This window comes from Hippopotamus amphibius, chromosome 3 (genome assembly GCF_030028045.1).
Source record: "Hippopotamus amphibius kiboko isolate mHipAmp2 chromosome 3, mHipAmp2.hap2, whole genome shotgun sequence".
NCBI lineage: Eukaryota > Metazoa > Chordata > Mammalia > Artiodactyla > Hippopotamidae > Hippopotamus > Hippopotamus amphibius.
Window position 1 is genome coordinate 74,391,479 of NC_080188.1, and position 19,279 is coordinate 74,410,757.

The 19,279-nt window shown below is 38.2% G+C and overlaps 1 protein-coding gene across 5 annotated transcripts in view; it reads right to left on the reverse strand.

The window, feature by feature from the left end:
- The window catches only part of INPP4B (inositol polyphosphate-4-phosphatase type II B), a 746,563-nt gene that overhangs the window by 499,803 nt on the left and 227,481 nt on the right, over positions 1 to 19,279 (reverse strand). Inside the window, exon 1 of one of the 5 annotated variants that reach the window (XM_057725719.1) lies at positions 2,562 to 2,631. The exons of the other annotated variants lie outside the window; for them this stretch is intronic. The gene's annotated coding sequence lies outside the window, so the exon portion shown is untranslated. Of the gene's footprint in view, positions 1 to 2,561; positions 2,632 to 19,279 lie in introns of those variants that run through there. 5 annotated transcript variants of the gene reach the window in all.

Below are 19,279 nucleotides of genomic sequence, written 5' to 3' on the forward strand. Positions count from 1 at the left end.
ATGGGTGAATAAATGAGTAAATTTTTCCTTGCTATACATTACCAACTAGTATTTAGCAAACCCCACAGCAATAATTGTTTCAGGCAAGAATCTTCAACAGATGCTAAAATTAGTGGTAAAACTGTTTTAAATAACAAGCTACTTAGATACTCTCCAATTATTTCTCTGTAAGATCCTTATTAAATATAAAGAAATATAATAAATTTGCAGTGGCGAAACCTGACAGACATCACCTTCACCAAGTGATCAAAGTTACCATTTTCAGTAATGGAACAAATCGACTTCAAATCCCTTCTGATCTGATGTGCTGAGAAGGTCACAAGCTTGTTTTTTGGCATCTTTGCCAAAAATGCAAAACCTGAACTTAAATATGAGGAAACGTCAGAGAAAATGTATCGACTGCCAGAGCCTCATTGACCTAGCATTAGACACGCTAGGGTACACTTCCGCCTTAGATGTACTTTCAGTTTGGCCTTGATTCAGTTCACAGAGATCCACTGAAAGACTTTTAAGAAGAAAATGACAGGATGACAGCTGTGTCTCAATGATATGAAGCTGGCAGCAGAGGGTAAGATACAAAATGAAGGGGATGGAAATGAAAGCGGGGGAAGGCATGGATGCCTGATAGAAATCTGTGACATTATTTCAGCACATGGTCATAATAATCTCAACTAGTGTAACGGCATTAGAGATGGAGAAGAGGAGAGCAAGCCAAAGAATAATGGGAAGAAAAATCGAAATTAATTTTCCACTCGCTGAATGTGAAGGGGCTGGAGAAAGAGGGAAAAGAAGGTCCCTACTGCTAGACTGAGCATCTGGATGTCTACGCAGCAGGCGGGTCAGTGGAAGGAGTGCTAAGGGAGTTCTCTTTTGGACAGATACTTGAGGCATCACCAGGATATTCTAAAGAGAATGTCTAGCAGGTAGCAGGCAAGATTAGTCTGCAGTCTGGGAAAGAGATATAGCACGTAGGAAATGGTGTTTTTTTTCCACTAGGAAACTGAATTTGAAGAGCACACGTACCTTGTGTAGTGTCACGATGCCAGTAAGGTGCAGAACCAGTTTTTAAACCCAGTTCTTCCAAGTTCAGAAGGTTCTGTGGCCTATAGAAGTTCTGTGTATATCAAGACTCTCCAAAGGATTCAAAACAATTGCAAACATCAGCATCTATCAATTTCTAAGCGCACAATCAGGCTATGTGCAAAATTATAAGCCACTCGTTTAAAAAATGTAAAAGAATAAGGGAAGTTCCCTGTTGGCCTCTGAGCCCCATTGGGTTCTACAGGGACGGGCTTTCAACAGTCACTTGATTGACTGTCAGAGCCTAGTCAACCTCAGACATTGCCCACTCAAGTGCTTTAATTTTACAGATCAAGTATCTGGTCTTGCACATTCAAATATATATGTGCAGCTTAGATGGAAAAGCCCTTGGTAAAAGTAACTGAATTCTTACCAGGTCTCCCCACCTGTTTTAAAAGCAGACAGAAGCTAGAGTTTTAGGTTTCAATGCTCTGTATTAGTTGGCAGAAGTGTTGCATCCTGAGCACTTACACTGAAGATGAGTCTCATTCCCTGAATATATCTGACTCCACAGGTAGCAACATAACTGAGTTCAGCTCTGGGGGTGGGCAGGAGACCCGCCACTCAACCCGTTGGGTGCTAGGGCATCACTTAGCCTTGATGAAAATGAGGACCCTGGCAGAAGTTGCCGATCACTAACTACAACTGTCCCAGCAGCTCCCTCCCTGTGGGGAGAGGTGTTGTTGAGCCCAGAATCCCACCCACCCCCACCAGCCACCCCACCCTGTCACCCTTCCATTAAAGGCAGGTGATGAGACTGAAAGGAGCAGAGTGCCCCCCCCCCATCCTCTCTGCAGAAAGGGTAGCATTACCGAGAAAAAGCTTTCATTACAGCTAATACTTTAAAAGGTTGAATAACTATTGCTTAAATCAGTAAGTTTATTCTCATTAAATATTTTTTTCTTATGCCTGATACCTGTAAGAACTATAAAATAAATATATACACATTGGGAAAAGTACACATAAAAAGGCATATCCCCTACATAAACACAGCTCTTCTCTTAAATTGCCACAGCCAAAGTAATCACATTCTTAAATCCTTCTCCAACCACAGTTCATTATATACTCTACGAAAGGTTTTTCATTATTGCTGTTTATTTATTTATGCACCTAAAAAGGAATAAAAACCATTTCTAATTCGGGGACTCTCAAATCATACTCTACCTTCTTGCAATTAACACACAAATCTACTCGAGACACTGCTTGCCTAAAACAACCCTGTTTCCAAAATAGACACTCCATGAAATTTGTTAGTAACAGTTGAACGCGCAGGAGAAGAGAAAAGCTTCAATTAAGGGATTACAGTTCCGGCGCTAAAATGGGAGAGGCTGGAAGCTCAGGACCAAACCTTTCTGCTCTGCATTCATTGTCTCCAACTTTAGTTTGGTTTTGATTATTCTTTTCCCTTTTCCTTTTCTATTTTTCTTTTTGCTGTTGGGTAGAATTATAAATTATACGGAGAAAGAAGAGTCTGATCTTACCAAGGAAGTTGTTTTTCTTAAGTCATTTCTTTCATTTTCAAGTTGGTTCCCAGCCCCGCCTTTGTGCAATCTGAACCTTCATCACTTCTTGTGAGTCACCAAGGTCCAAAGTCTGCCCCACAGCACTACCTGAACATCTGAATCAGCAAGAAACCGGCTGGCTCTCGCAGGAACCCTGTTTTCCCTCGTATAAAAATGGTCTGTAGAAATGTTTACGCAATAACTAAATGAAGAAATAAAGGACCTGGACATTGGATTTCACTGCTATCAACCATCATGTCCTTTCTCTCTCTCCTTAATATCATGTACATTTCTAAGCGTCCCAAAGAAGTTAACTGAAAAGTGGGCACTGGATTTTTCCAAAAACACTCAAAAGTGACAACTCTCAAAAACCAATGGTCTCTTTCCCATCACTGATATATTAAGAGCAGAAGGAACACATCAACAATCTTGTTAGATAATCATAGATATACTTAACAGGCATTGAAGATGATATTATTTGATAAGACATACTTCAATATAGAATTCGGCACTACTTGGGATTGAGGCAGAATTGCTTCTCAGTTGGAAAAAAATACCAAATAGATGTTTCTGAACTTCTCAGTAGGTGATGATCCAGTAACTCTGAGAAACAATTCATAGGCATATGGAACAAATTACTATGGTAATTGCAAAAGGATTATGAATACTTATAGGTCAGTGGTCTTGACATTTTCAAAGCTAACCGTTCTGCTGAAACTAGAACTTAAAAATAAACTAAATGGTTGCGATATTTACCTAAATTTTTTACATGAATGAGAGAGCAACTTAATGAATTATTTAAATATACCACGTACATTTTTAGTCTGTCTGTGGGCATGAATAAGAATGTTTCTGTGTTACCTGGGACTGAGCACACACACACATTTTGTCCCTCTGCCTTACAAATTCTAGATAGCCACTGGATGGCAAGAAGGAAAGGGAAAACTACACAATCTTCCTTTATTTATCTCAGTTTTGACCTTACATTTGGAAAAGGTGAAGGATAATTCTGGCCAGTGTTTGTTCAATTCTATAGCCTTCTGGAACAGACAACATCAATTTCATAGCATTGCCATAACCATTTATTCCCATCACAGCGGGGTCGTTTGCCTGATGAAAACATAATTGGAAGAAAGTCTTCTTATGTGGCATTGTAAACCATCTGCCATATTCAGGTTTTACAATATGTAGCAAACTCAAAAAAAAAAAAAGAAAAATAGAAGTTTCTGGAACAACATCAGCATCTAAGAACTACAAAAGATCACATTATTAGGGAAAGATACACAAAAATAAACAGCAAATTAACATGCAAAACTACCTACCACTGCAAACAATAATGGATTTTTATTGCTTTATACATATTCCTATATATGCTTTAAACACCTCTCAAGGAGTGATTTACTTGCTTTTGTTTCTTTAAAACCACACAGTGCTGCATGCCACATCTAAGTACTTTATAAATATTAAACCACTCAATTTGCATAGCAACCTTATACAGTGAGCACTGTACAGTGAGCACTGTTATTGTACCCATTTTGCAGACGGGAAAAAGTGAACAAAAGAGTCAGGTTTGAAAACAAGCAGTTCATAGGAAGATCTTTACCACTGAACTGTGCTAGTCATTGCTTCCTTTCTCTCCCATACAGTCATAAATATTTCTCTGAAGTGTAGGTAATTCTTAAAAATTGAGGATTCTATTCTAAGATTAACCTCAAAGTTAGCACTCACATCCATATTCACATTCTGGCACTCTGTAGTTCACGGAACATGTGCTTTCTTCCCTACAAAATTTTCATATAAAACATAGGTCGACATAAAAGATGAAAAATGCTTTCATCCTACCACTGATGATGAAGGATGCAGTGATTAGATACAGTGATTAGACTCACTGTGTGTGTGTGTATATGCGTGTGTTTATACATATGTGTGAATATATGTGCGTGTGTATATATATGTATAAAACAAATCCACCTCTCATACAAAAATGTCCTATATATAGGAAACATATAGGTAAGAAAATAAAATCAACATTATTTTTCCTCCTGTCCCCTCCAAAATATGATTTATTTTTGAGTGAGTAGCTAGGTATCAATAAGACCCTCCTATCCAAAAAAATGTAGGAAAAAGTAGGAAATAAATAAAACTAAGAAAAAATTATTTTGAGTATCCCTACAGAAAATTACAATATATACTAAAGAAGTCACATCATTTTTCACTGTCTGTGAAAGAAGAGAAAGAAACCAGATTTGCTTCTTTATGTATTTCCTTTCAAAAGCGAACCAATTTTCAATGACATAAATAATATGTTCTCTTGCTAAACAACCACATCCCAGGAGCCCCAGATGTTTCTCTCTCCGTCTCTTTTTTTAATCCTTGAATACTCATTTGAAAATTAACTTAGAGCCCTCATTACACTTGTTCCTTTATCCACTGAAAATTTTCAACACATTATGAAAATTAAGTAATATTTTACTGCAAATCTTTTTTTTTTTATTAAAGAGTAATAGAACTGACACTTCTTAAAGTGTTACAGTTTGGGGGGAGGGATAAAATACAAACTGAAAGTTTGGCAAAAGTAATTTGGAGCTAATTTGAGTTGGTGGAAGACTCAGTACCCTGCAATTGACTATAAGCTCCAAGAAGGCAGGATCTAAGTTGATTCTAAACTTGGTAGGAAACTCAGAAGATGCTCTAGGATTAAGCCATTTTAAACTCTTTTTAAAAGAAAAAGAAGTGTATTTAGCCATTGTAAACAATATGTCACTTCAACATTTCTGCATATAAATCAATGCTTTTAAAGATCTGAAATGAACTCTTAATCATAGATTTCACCACCTGCAGCTTACACACAGCACATGCGACCTGATTGGTAATGAATTGTACTTCCTTCTCTTTTCATTTCAGGCCTTATTTCTCTTTTCTACATCACACACACCTCCACCCCTGAAGATGTATCCTCTCCCATCCTATAACAACCAAAAGTCCCTTATCAGAGCTCTCTTATTCTCAAGTCACACCTTGTAATTACTCCCTCTGTTTTTCTACTTGGCTCCCATTAATTTTTTTTTTTTCTTTTCACTAGCACCGCCCCACCTACCCCAAAATTTCTGGGAGTCCTCATCCAGTCCTACACTGTCTGCCAGAAAAGGAAGAATGCAAAGTGGGGTAGGAGAGGGAGGGGAGACGATGGAGAGGCCCTTGACACCCCCATAATTGGAAACCTACAATGCATTCAGAAAAGCTGAATCCCAACTCCCATCTTCCTCAATGTTTTCTTTCTCTTCCTGCCTCTGATTTTTCATTTTGACCCTACACCTTTACAACCTGGTTAACCTGAGCAATGTTTAATGTGGTTAGGTAAAGGAAGATAGGTATCCACCATTCACATATACTGATTAACATTTATGTTTGCAGTAGGCCAACAATGATTATATATAATCATAAATGTCTAAGAATCTTGTTGCGGGTTTTATTTAATAACAACACTCCATTCTTATCACATGCGCTCAGTCTTCGCGAATTTTTGCATAAGTAGCATAATTATCTCCTTGCAATTAAAAAAAATCAAAGAAATATTGTTTCACACCTTTCTAGAGACTGAAAATATTGGCCTGGCAAGTGGAAAAGTAAGTTTTATTAACAGCCATGGAAGTAAATAAAGTGATACTTTGAGGGTTTTGGCAAAGGGACGGCAAAAAGTTAATTCAAATCAGATTATTCCAAAAGTCAAGAGAACACTAATTAGTGAAAGAAAACATAGATGTATGTTTTAGCCAAGTGGTACTTTCAAAGGCTATGTTGATAAAGAGTCCTTAACAGTGCCTGATGTATAGAAAGCACTCGGTATTCATTTACCAACTGAATAAATTAGTGAATGAATGAATGAATTGCTTTTCTGGCTTATCCAGGACTGTTAAATTGGAAAATAAATTTGAAAATATTTAGGCATTTTCTATATGTTTCAGTTTTATACTACTGCTACATAGTCATCAACACTGAAGATTTCGTTTTCTTGGATTGTCAGTAAAAGATTCCATTAATTTTATTTTCTCTTTCCAAAGCCCTTCCTGTCTTGGAAGATGGTCTGTCATACTGCCCTGTTGTTGAATTCAATTAGATCTAAAAAGATCTATATCACTGGCACATAAAACTATGAAATTCTGCTCAACAGCTGGAGTTGTAAAGAAATGATGCTGCCTCCAGCCTCCTGAGAGGTGCTGGGCATTGGTACACATGTGGCTCCTGGGGAGGCCCGAGAGCAAATTGTCCCTGTGCAGACAAGCTCTGGAGTAGCTCGCCTCCTGAAGGCTCCTCCAGGAATAAGTGAGAAGTTACACTGATGCTGGTGTAGTAATGTGACTCAGTCTCTTAGTGATACAGAAGAGTTGGTGGGAAGTCGGAAAAACATCAACATGCAACATTGCTTCTCACAACCGCAGCACTATATTCTGGCAAAAGCACAAGCAGGTGAGAAATTTGCATGTGATCATTATTTACAGAGAAGGACTCTCTCTGCTCCTCGCCTTGTAGGATTAGTATAAATACAGACAATTAAGCAAGGATTTAGTGATTTGAGATTCTTTTTAAGTATGGAATTTTTTATCTATTTTATTTCTTATTTAAGTATGGAATGTTCCAACTTACTCTCTTATTAACACTCTGACCTTAGACTAGATTCCTATACTCCCTGTATCTTTTGCTCTATCGTAAATTGGAAAGGATAATATTCACTTACCTTCCACATTTGTGAGTCTCATGGTTGGCACCTAGTAAATTTTCATTGAATGGCTGACAAGCATTAAATAGTACTCAATAAATGTAAATATATATGTATATACACATATTTACATAATATTATATAATTATATACTGCTGTGTGGGAGGCAGGATTTAGCATACCATCATGGATTCCTTGTGCTAAATCACTGGTCAGCCACAAATGATTTCTGAGGCCTTCGCATTGGACCACTGCCATTGCTACCTGTTGTCTTGACTTTAATCTCCTCCTCATCAAATCCATCTCGAATTCCACTGACAATTTACATTCTCCATTGTCTCATGTCTCTCTACTTATAACTTCTTGGCTATGCATATGTCTATTTATTTGCATAGTATTCTATAATTTACAATATACTTATATATATATATATATATACTCTTTTACTGATTACTTTAAACATGCTATTAGGAAAAATGGTATTATCCCCATCTTATAGGTGTAAAGTAAAGCTCAGAGAAATTATGAGACATGATTGAGATTACACAACTAAAAAGTGCCAGAGCTAAAATGCTAACCTAAACCACTTAATTCTTGGACTGGCACTTTCATCGATGCCAAATGCCTTAATGTGATACTTAAGATATTACAAAATCTGAACTAATCTATTTCCAACAATATATCCAGCTGTTTACAGCTAACCTTTCTATTCTAGCAAAGCCAGTCTTCGCACCGTCACTCAACCTCATCTGCAGAGTTGCTTCCTTTCTTTATACTCTATATTTCACAACCTGGAATATTCTTCAGTCTTATTCGCTGTGTTTCCGACCTGGAATCTCAGCTAGCCTTTTATCTGCGTATGGTCCAGTTCAAATCCTACTCTTCCTCCAAGCTTTCCCACATTGCCACAGCCTAGCACCATCTCTCTGCCTTTAAAATCCTGTGAAGTTATTTTCTACCCATCCCATGGACATTGTGAGCAGGCTATCTTGACGTTAACTGCTGTTTCTACGATAACTCTCAGCCTTCCCTTGGCTGGAGAAAGTTACACGAAGCGTAGGGAATGAGAGTCTCCCCTGAGATACCATGTTCTCATGTCACCTTCTGTTGCACTGTCACTGGAGACAGAAAATCATCAATTTATCAACAGAGTGCTTTTCAAAATTATCAGGACTCAACTCAAATATCCTCTTCTCGGTATCGGCTTCCCTGTCTTTTTTAGTCAGAATTCAGCAAGCTTTCTCCTATCCTCATATTAACTAGTGTGTGCTTCTTACATAGCACTTACTACAACATAATTGAATATTGTGTTTATTTATACAGCAGTCTCCTGTCCCCAGTTCCATAGCTCCCAAGATGCACAGAAAGTGACTCTCATTGTGACCCACTATGGCACTGGCTCCAGACAGACAGACTTCACTAAATGTTACATGGCTGGATGAATGAATGAATGAATGAATGGAAATGTAGATTTCATGGAAGCTAGAACAGTTTCCCTAAATGACATTTAGCTAGCACTGAGAGCCTCAGGCCATTCAACTAAAGCCTTGTTAATCCTTAATTTGGCTGAAATAACTTTCAACTCTGATAAGGGTCAAAAGAAGAGAAATTTACTGTGGAATATGGTTTCCCTTAGGAAGTGTTAGCCACGTTATTTCTGGCTCTCAGTTCAGCCTCAAATCCCATCCAACCCACTGTGCAGCAGAATCACAATGAGAAGCCAAACAAAAGGGAAAAAAAAAAACCAACAGAAAACGAGAAAAGGGAGAACAAGAAGTTTCCACTGGAGAGAAATAGTAGGAAGATTCACTCAAGAAGAAAATCAAAACAAGAACTAAAGCAACTTAAAAAAAAAAAAAACTGCAGATTTTGAAGACCTACTCGAATTTAACAGAAGTGACTACCGTGTGTTGTGAGGTGACCAAGATTAATTAACTGAATCAAGATTTTCTACCAACCATCTACTTTCTCCACTGTACTTCCTCCACTCCCTTTCTAATATATTTCTATTGTTGCTTTATTATAAATTTAAAAGACCTATAGTAAAAAAAATAATAATATAATAATAATAGCATATATACCTGAGTCCTACTTCCTCATCAATAAGGTGGAATGATCAGAATAGCTAAGAGAGCTATTCAGAAAGGCTTTGTCAGTATTAAATAAAACAGTATAAAGTGCTTAGGACAGAGATGGCATATCAAAAATGGTCAATAAATATTACTATTATTAGCAACTATCACCTGTCTCAAACTCATGCCTGTCTCAATGAAGATCTTCCTGGAAAATCTGGCATGAAAATAGAAGTACAAACATAACATATTTGATACCATGTAACAAAAAGGAAACTTACAATAACTACGCTCTACCGTTACACCCTTGACCTTGCGGTTACTACTGTATATATCACCTACCTAGTAGACCAAATAATTCAAGGTGTTGTATCGCAAAACTATATATTGTGTGCACTCAGGTTACATTTAAGAGATTGAATCCCTGCCTGTGCCCTTTCACAGCTGGTTACAAACCCACTAAGTTGTAGGATGGGAGCTCTTAGCTTTTAAACTAGCCTGGATATCATTTGTGACCTCCCAGGAGTCCACATGTAACACAGCTACATTCCCACTCAGTATCCAGCTGGTGCTAATTCGTTGGTTTAACAAATATTTACTGAGTTTCTAGTACGCACCAGGCATTTACTTGGTGCTAGGAATAAAGCAGTGAACAAAGTAGATAAAAATCCCTGACCTATTAGAACCACATGCTAGAGGGAAAATGAAGCAGTACAGTAAAGGGCAGAAATGAAAGTTTTTAGCCTTCGGAAGTGCCACCTCATCAGCCCAAGGATAAATTTTCCTTACATTTGAAATAAATGATTTTTTATAAAAAGTGCTCTTTTACCTTGACATTCCTTGGTGGTAAGATTTGGGGTATGACTTTCTACGTTATGACCAATTGTTCTTCCTGATATGCCTTTAACTTCCTTATTTGCACAAAGGATATCAAATGAGAATAATATATCAAAAGGTATAATAGGAGAAAAATCTATCGGCAACAAGGATAGTAATTATAGATAACTTAAAGCAGAAATACCAAAGCTTTAAAAGGAATGCATAAATCATGCCTCCAAGGGAAAGAAAAGCACAAAAGTCACAGTGTGGGTCCATTCACCCTATCTCTACCATCCCCACCCTTCCTCCCTCACACTGGTGTCTGAAAGCTTTTAAATCAAAAGCAGCACTTGTGGTTAGTGATCACACCCAAGGATCTGCCCTGCCACATATCACCTCCCCACTCCACACCTGCCACAATAGAAATATCAAATCCAAACGCAGAATTTTTAAATATAAGGAACAATTCCAAGATAACAGAAAGAACCATCTGATCATTGGCAGAATGTGCTCTATTTTCTGTCGTGAGGCTCATGCTATTTGTAAATATTTTATGTAAAAAGATAGAAAGAAACTGGTGATGTGCAATAAGAGGAACAGTGAAGAAGGCCAACACTTATCAAGTTCAAGGCACTATTCTACACGACACGGGAAAGCAAGCTTGGTTCTAAAAATGGGGACAGATACTATGTCCATTTTACAGATAAGAAAAGCTAGCACTGAAGACTGAAATAACCTGCCCAAGTTTTCATGACTGGTAGCTGACAGAGCTGGGACTCACTCTGACAGCCTGCTGCTGACTTGCACATGCTAAATCATCTTTCTCAATACCATCAGCTCTGTCTTTACCCACCACTCCATGAATTCTTTTCTGCTCTCTCTTCCCATTTCTGTTTCTTGCAGTAGACAGAAAACCTCTTGTAAGACAAGCATTATGTCCTGTGATTTTTACATTGTCCACAGAGATTGAAATAACCTTAAAAACCACAAATCATTGAAAATCCCCCAATTCTGCTTTGTTCATGCGTAAAAGGGGTTTATAATCCTGGCTCTTCTAATATCGTGGACATTTATGAGATCAGTGTGATTATATGCAGGAAAGTGTTTTGTGACCCAAACACTAAACTGTAGAAGAAATGTTGTCCAAAAGGTAGTGATAACTTCCATTTTTCTCTCGCATCCACCAGAGCCTCATCTGAGGTTTCACTGGGAAGCATTCCCTCTCAAGCTTACTTAGACTGCTGGGAGAATTCAGTTGATTGTGAAATTGAGTGCTTCCGTTGAGGAGTGAGGGCTTCACTGTCTTCTGGGGGGTTGGCCAGAGGCTGCCCTCAGCTCCCAGAGGTCATCGCAGGTCCTTGTCACACAGTGCTGCTTACTTTCTCAAAACCAGCAAAGGAGACTCCAGCAAGATGGGTGCTAAAATCTCATGTAACAAATGTAACAAAAACCTATAAGGTTACATACCATGTTCCACACATATAATCTCGTACATCTTATCACCTCTGCGGTGTCCTCTTGGTTGGAAACAAGCCACAGGTTGTACGCAAACTCTAGGGAACGAGCTCTCACAAGGGTGTGAAACCAGCAATTGGGGATTATGAGGACCACCCTAAAAGTCTGTTTGCTACACGACATAATAAGGGTTGTTTTGTGAATGATGCAAGAATCAAATACGGCCAAGACCGACTGATGAATCTATCTCATTTCCATCACTGAAAGGCTTGCCGACAAGATGAGAACACACAAAATCTATGGGCTACTCTCCCACGAGCTACACTTAAACCGCTGATGACAAGGTTTGCCTTTGTGACTATCTTCTCTCTGCCATTGGATGTCCAACTTTCCTCTGATTCTTAGATGCTGTATTAGTCTGCCACAGCTGCCTCACAAAATATCACAGGCTAAGAAACTGAAAAGAAATTCATTTTCCCACAGTTCTGGACGCTAAAAGTCCAACAGCAAGGCATTGGCAGGTTTGGTTTCTCCTACACGGCCTTTCTCCTTGGCTTGCAGATGGCCAGCTTCTCCCTGTCTCCTCAGATGGTCTTTCCTCTGTGCATTCCTGGTGTTTCTTTGTGTGTCTAAATTTCCTCTTTTTACAAGGACAACAATCAGATTGGATTAGGGCCTCATTTTAACTTAATTACCTCTTTAAAGGCCCTATCTCCAAATACAGTCACATTCTGAGGTCTTCGAGTTGGGACTTTTAACATATGAATTTTAGGGAGCATAATTCACTCAAATAACCGATCCTGCCTTTTAGAAATGTTGCCACATCAATCAATTTACGATCGGGTCTCACTTGTCTGTAATCTCTGTAAAGTGATTGACTGTGACCCATTCCATTTTCATGTGAAACTTTAACTCTCAGAGAGAAATTATGTTCCCCTTAACTTTAAGTTTCCAGGGAACTCATGACTGTGGTGGACTTGTATAACTGAAAATAAATACGCCTTAGTTTTGTAATCTATCCCTACCAAAAAGACAAACACACACAAACAATAGCTGCAGTTTTGCTAAACCCAAAGTGTCAGTCATTGTATGGAACATCTGCCTTCGTTCCTCTAACACAATTTATTGAGTCCCTAAAACAAAGCTACATGGTCTGTCCATTCACAGAGCCAACATCTAAGACGGGAACATTGGGCTGGGGGGAGGCAGATAATGAAAAAGGAAGCAGATAAGTACATAGCACATTCGTAATGTGAATTATGGAGAGCTACAAATGCCAAGAAGAGGCTGTGGATGTGAATGCCAGTGAAGTGGGAATGGCAGCAGGTTGGCGGAGAAGAAATCTACTTGATGTTGGGTGGTGAAGGATGGCCTCCCAGAGCTGGAGACATCTCACTCGAGGCCATAAGGATAAGAAAGAGTTAATCATATAAAGAGGGAGGAAAGAGTGGTTCCAAATTAGGCACTGCAAGTACAAAGACCCTCAAGGCAAGACATATATTGATTGCTGTGTTTGAGGACCTAAGGATAGATTACAGAAAGCAATGGGTCATGGAATGAAGAATCCAGCTCTTGTTTATGCTGCCTAGTGACTGAGCCATACAAGCATTAACCATTGTGGTCAAGAAAGCAGGCCCAGGTGCAAAGGGTCTCAGTAGGGATGAAATGCTTGGGTTCCGATCCCAACCCCACCACTTAGCTGTATTAACCTAGATTTAACTTTCCAACTTTAAAAGCATGAAGGAGTTGTTGCATTTACAGGTCACTGCAAAGACGACATGACTTAAACAATGTAAAGCACTTAGCATTTGGCACGTGGTCTGTAATATTCTGCAAATATTAGCTATCTCAACATGAAACAAGCTCAACATACAACTTCTGCCTTTATGTTACTTCTTGTATTAAATTTGCATCTGAATATAATTCTAACAGTTAGAAAGGTTTTTTTTTTTATTAATGATCTCTAATTAAGAGATCTAGTTAATTGGGGGAAGACTAAAAGTTGAAAACTTCACATGATAGCTGTGGTTAAAATCCAGGTGTTAATTTCTGCCAAGAAACAATATCCCAGTGCAGGCTATAAAGAATGTATTTATATAATCTGTCTTTATATTCAAATATTAAAAGAAGACAAAAACCTGTATTAAATATTCAATTTTCTCTATTTAGTTTTTTTTTCTCCCCCCCAAAAAAACGCCTGAGACATTTTGGCAGACTCAGAGAAGGCAGAATCTGTTCCATTTTATGAGATAAATTTAAACCAGAGAGAAAGAGAGACATTAAATAAATTGGGTCAAAATCATTTAATCCACCTCTCACACAATTTCAACTTCTGGGGCAGATTAGAAGTTTCAAAGTTCAGCAGGCCTGAATTCATTCATTGTTATATAGGATTTTAGATTATTATATGGCATCTGGTCCAGGTTCAGGACATTTCTTAATTATACATTATGTACGGGATTCAACCTTAGATCAAAGAATAATTCAGGACTCTTTCCTCTCATTTTGTCACTGTGAGATTTCTGGAAGAAATATGTCTGAAATAAGTGTAGAATATGGGCTAGATGGGGCAGAGAGTGGCGTATCTTGTCATTATTTGGGGTGTCAAGAATGGGACCAAAGAAAAGAGAGCTGAGAAAAATCCATCAGATTTAGAAAAATATACTTTTGTTTACTCTTTGAAGAAAGGATATGAAATCTTGGAGGGCAAAAATAAGGACACATTCATTCTATACTCCTCAAAAAGTTTTAGGGACTTTTTCTCCAAGTTTTGTACTGCACAAAGAAAAGCACTCAAATATTTCTCCAGAGCAGTTCTCTCTCAGATCCAGCCTCCCAAGTCCTATTGGAAATCAAGGACAAGCAAGCAGACTACCCAAGTTACTGTCAGATTAACAGGTTACTGATCGATATGCTATCTTTCAAATCATCCTGAGGTCAGCAGACAACAATTCTCCATGAACTTTGAGTTACAAAGAAATAGATAGGAGTTCTGTTCTTCCCCTAATAATTATTTCCAATAATTCATCTTCCTTAAGATTACCTAGAAACAGACCATAACAATTATTCTAAATTGGGCATCAGTGCAGACACACTGTTCTTTGTATGAGATGATCCCGAATCCTGCAAGGGTGAGACTTCTGTAACCAGCTGATCCTGAACCTACATGAATTGAGGACGGGGCAGTGGATGTTACTTAAAAATTACTAGAGGTGGGAGGAAGGATAAAGTAGGAGTTTGGAATTAATATACACATACTACTATATATAAAATAGATAACCAACAAGGACCTACTGTATAGCACAGGGAACTGTATTCAATATTCTGTGATAAACCATAATGAAAAGAGTATAAAAAAGAATGTAACATATGTATAACTGAATCACTTTGCTATACAGCAGAAACTAACACAACATTGTAAATCAACTGTACTTCAATTTAAAAAATTAATGAATTAAAAAAAATTACTAGAGGTAACAGCCAGCATGAGTGAGGCTTGCCATCTTCTGCAATTGTGTTAAAATAAAATATTAATCACACCAAGGAAAAGTCTATTTTTTAAAAATGTAAAACAATATGACACCGTTGTGCATTGTGGGAGCCAGCAATTTGGCAAGCACGTGCTGTATGCACTGCTTCTCTTCCCAAACACCTGACCCTGCTGCTGCCGATTTGCTCTTACAGTAAAAGCCCTAGTGGTCTTGAACACCTTCTCCACTCACTTCCCTAATCTGCTAAAAAACACAGTCATCGGATAGTTAAGAAAATACATCGATTCTTGGATGGCTACTGCTTGTGAAAAAGAGGATGCTACAAAATTGGAAATTAGTTTTTAAAGTCCCAAGACTGGACCTAGAATCTGTACCCTACATTTATTAAAGCCAACAAGTGAAACCACAAAAATATATGAGAAAAGAGCACACGCCCTCACGTTTGCTTTACCTACATCTGTTCAAGTGGGTGAAAAGAAACCCAGGGAACCAGACGTCTGTGAAACTTTAAGTAGATTGAGCCAACAATATTTTGCCATGCGTGTAGGAGAAGCTGGGCAGAGAGGATGCAAATTAAAATTTATGTCACCTGGAACTAGAGAGGTTCCAAAAAGAACATCAATGACTCATAAAGGGGATAGCAATCGTTATTAATAGTAGCAGAATCGATCTATAAAGAAGATGATCTAACCAAAGAGAAAAGGAGTTCTTCTGAAAAACCCTTTTCGATGGAGAGAATGGTGAGTATAAAATAAATCTCTTCATCAGATGGGCATGGGCCAAGGCACTTGTGGGAGGCAGAGTGCAGCTTCCCTATCCGGCATTTTTCACACTTGTTAATCTGTGACAGCTAAGTAAAAATCAGGAAAAAATCAACTTTCCGCATAGTTCCCTAAAAAAACAAAATGAATAATATAGCCCTCATGATCATGTCATAACACATGAAGAGCCTGGCAGTTTACATTTTGCTATTGGTGTTTAATGTACAATTCCTCCTAACCAGAGATTAATTACCATTTATATTGGGTTATACATCTCTAATACAGAGAATACGCCACTAAGATTCAGTCTCACTTTTACCACTTTATGAGCTGTGTGACCGTCATCTGAACTTATCTAAGCCTCATTTTCTTTACCTGAAAAACAGATATAAGGATAATAGTGTGCCTCTTACCTCCTAGGATCGAATTAAATACATGTGTCTCTCCAGCTAGCCCTGTCATTTTTTTTTTTTTTTTTGCTCTGAATGGAGTCATATTTATTTTTAGGCCAAAATTACGGTGATTCCAAGACCCCACATGCCTAAGTAAGGCCCCTCTCAAAGATGACATCGATTATTTTTGAGAGTCTAGAAAAGGGACTTTATCAACTCCAGTCATTCTCTCTCAACTCTGCTGCTCCCACTTACCACCCCGGCTGCCCAAATCCTGCTGGGAGAAGGGAGCCTTACCACCACCTCGCAACTGTGAGAACACTTCTGTTCTGTGCCAAGTCAGCTGCCTACTGATGCTTGGGAAGCTGCTAGTCTTCAATTTGCTAAAACAGTGCCTGATCCTCTGCAGAGCCAGGAAACACTGTCTTCTTCCCTACTCTGTGATACGCTTTACACCTCGGCCATGAGCCGCCCCACCAGCTAGAGGGCCTCCTCTTCCTGGAATCTCAGAGTCTCCCAAGCTTTCCCTCTCCTTCCATATGGGATCACCCAGTCCATGGAACTCCATAGAGAAGAGATCCCTCATGATCCCTTCCAACCATCTGTCTCCTCCCATCTCTCACCTCAAACAAAACCTCTATAACGTTTTTCCAGTTTCCAGACACAAAGCCCCGAGCAAATAAATGAATGCAAACAAATACTGGTGATAATTGCAAGGTGGGTGGGATATACAAACAGCATGTGAGACTCAGTTCAATCAACCAAAATTCCTGTTTGTGTGCGGATGCTTTCATTTATCCAACAAATATTTCATTGAACCAGTTTATCAAACTAGCTGGATTTGTAGTGAGAAATCAAAGAATATTTGTTTCATAAAATAGCTTTCAAATCCACTCTTTTGGATAACCTTTTCTTTCCCTGAATAATATCTCAGAAAGGCCCCATAGTCTTTTCTGGGTTCAGGTATTGACTATTGCATTATTAGATGTTCAACAATTCTATTCTAATAAAATTAAAACTTGAATCTCTGGGTCAGTTTAATGCTTCTCTTCATCCCCGAGCTGTTGTCCAAGCTTTAGAAACCTGCTGTGTGCTCTGTCCTCTGCCCTCCTTGTTCGATATTCTCTGTATTCTCTTCTGACAGGGAGAAAGGATGTCAAAAAGAAAATAAGAGCCTTGTTTTGTTTCTTAAAAGCTTTTAAAAGATAAGCTGTTTATTTTTTAACAGTTTTACATATATAGACAAATTGCTAGGATAAAAGAGTTCCTATGTACCCACTCCCCAGTTTCCACTCTCACTGACATCTTACATTCATATATCACATCTGTTATCATTAATGAACCAATATCGATCGACTATTATCTAAAGTATATACTTTTTCAGTCTTCCTTAGTGTTTACCTAATGTGTATACTTTTTTCAGACTTCCTTAGATTTTACCTAATGTCTTCCTTAGTTCTTAACCAGAAGCCCATCCAAGATACCTTATTCCATTTAAGCATCTCATCTCCTTGGCTCCTTTTGCCTAAGACACTGTCTCAGACTTTCCCAGTATTTGGTGACCTGTTTTGGGGAAGCTTGGTCAGTTGTTCTGTAGAGTGTCTCTCAACTGGGATTTGTCCCAATTTTTTTCCACATGATTAGACTGTGATTGAGAGGAAGTCCACAACGGTGAAGTGCTATTTTCATCATGTCACATCACGGCTACATATTATCAGCATGACATGTGACTTGATGTTGACCCTGATCACCTGGAGAAGGTACCTTTTGTCAAGTTTCTCTATTGTAAAGTTACTCTTCTTTTCCCCTTTCCATACTGTAATTTTTGGAAGAAAGTCATTATGTGCAGCCCACATGGAAGGAGTGAGAGTTATACTTCACCTCCTCGAAGGCAGAGTGTCTACATAAATTATTTGTAGTTCTTCTACATGAGAGATTTATCTATTCTCCCCCATTTATTTATTTATTCAATTATTTCTTTGTATCTGTGTAAACTCATGGGTATTTATTTTATACTTTGAGTTATACTCCAATGCTACATTATTTTGTCATTCAAATTATTGCAGCTTCAGCCAGAAAGAAAAAGAGTTCTTTAGCCGGCCCCTGAGTCCCTTTGATGTATTCCCAGTATTGAGTGCGTGTTGAGGGGGAAGGGGGGTTGTTCTTATTATTGTTGTGTTGTTATCGTTAGCACTTTCTTACTTTCTGGCAGAATAAGATATTCCAGGCCTGTTTTACGTATTCACTGCCTTAGCCCTAGACTCAAACATTACTCCGAAGAGCCTTGGTTCCTTTTACTGAAGAACAGTATTAGAAACCAAGATCTTCAGTTTTGTTTTTCCTCATTCTTTTAAATAACTACACAGCATCTGCTTTATGGATATACCATAACAATAAATTTAACTAGTCACTGATAGGTGTACGTTTAGAGTTTCCCCAATCAGAATCTGCATCCCAGTTCTAACCTGTAACATAAGGAGAAAAATATTAATATTCCCATGCACTTCAAGCATTGGAAACAACGTTGGAAAGTAAAGCAATTGCCAGTGTTTGCTATGACGAGGAAGTAACCCTACACTAGATGATTCCCAGGAGTACAGATCTTTTTCCTTCTGTTGGATTATTTCATGAGGTAAATTTTTAGAAGTGTGTTCACTGGCACGAAGTGAAGAACTTTTTTATAGTGTTTGATATGTGTTGCTGTTTTGCATTTTAAAAGGTTCGTATCAATGTCCAATGCTAACAGCAATAAAATAATAGCTAATATTTTTTAAATGTTTATTTTGTACCTGTAACTGCTATAAGTGCCTTATTTCTATCAACTCATTTGTCTCACAAAAACCCTAAAAGGTGGAAAATATTATTATCATCATTTAAACAGATGAGAAAACTGAAACAAGGAGAGAAAGTAATTTGCCCAAAGTTACATGACAAGAAGCAGAATGGGATTTGGTCTGACTTCAGAACTGGGGCACTTCATTATTGCCTCA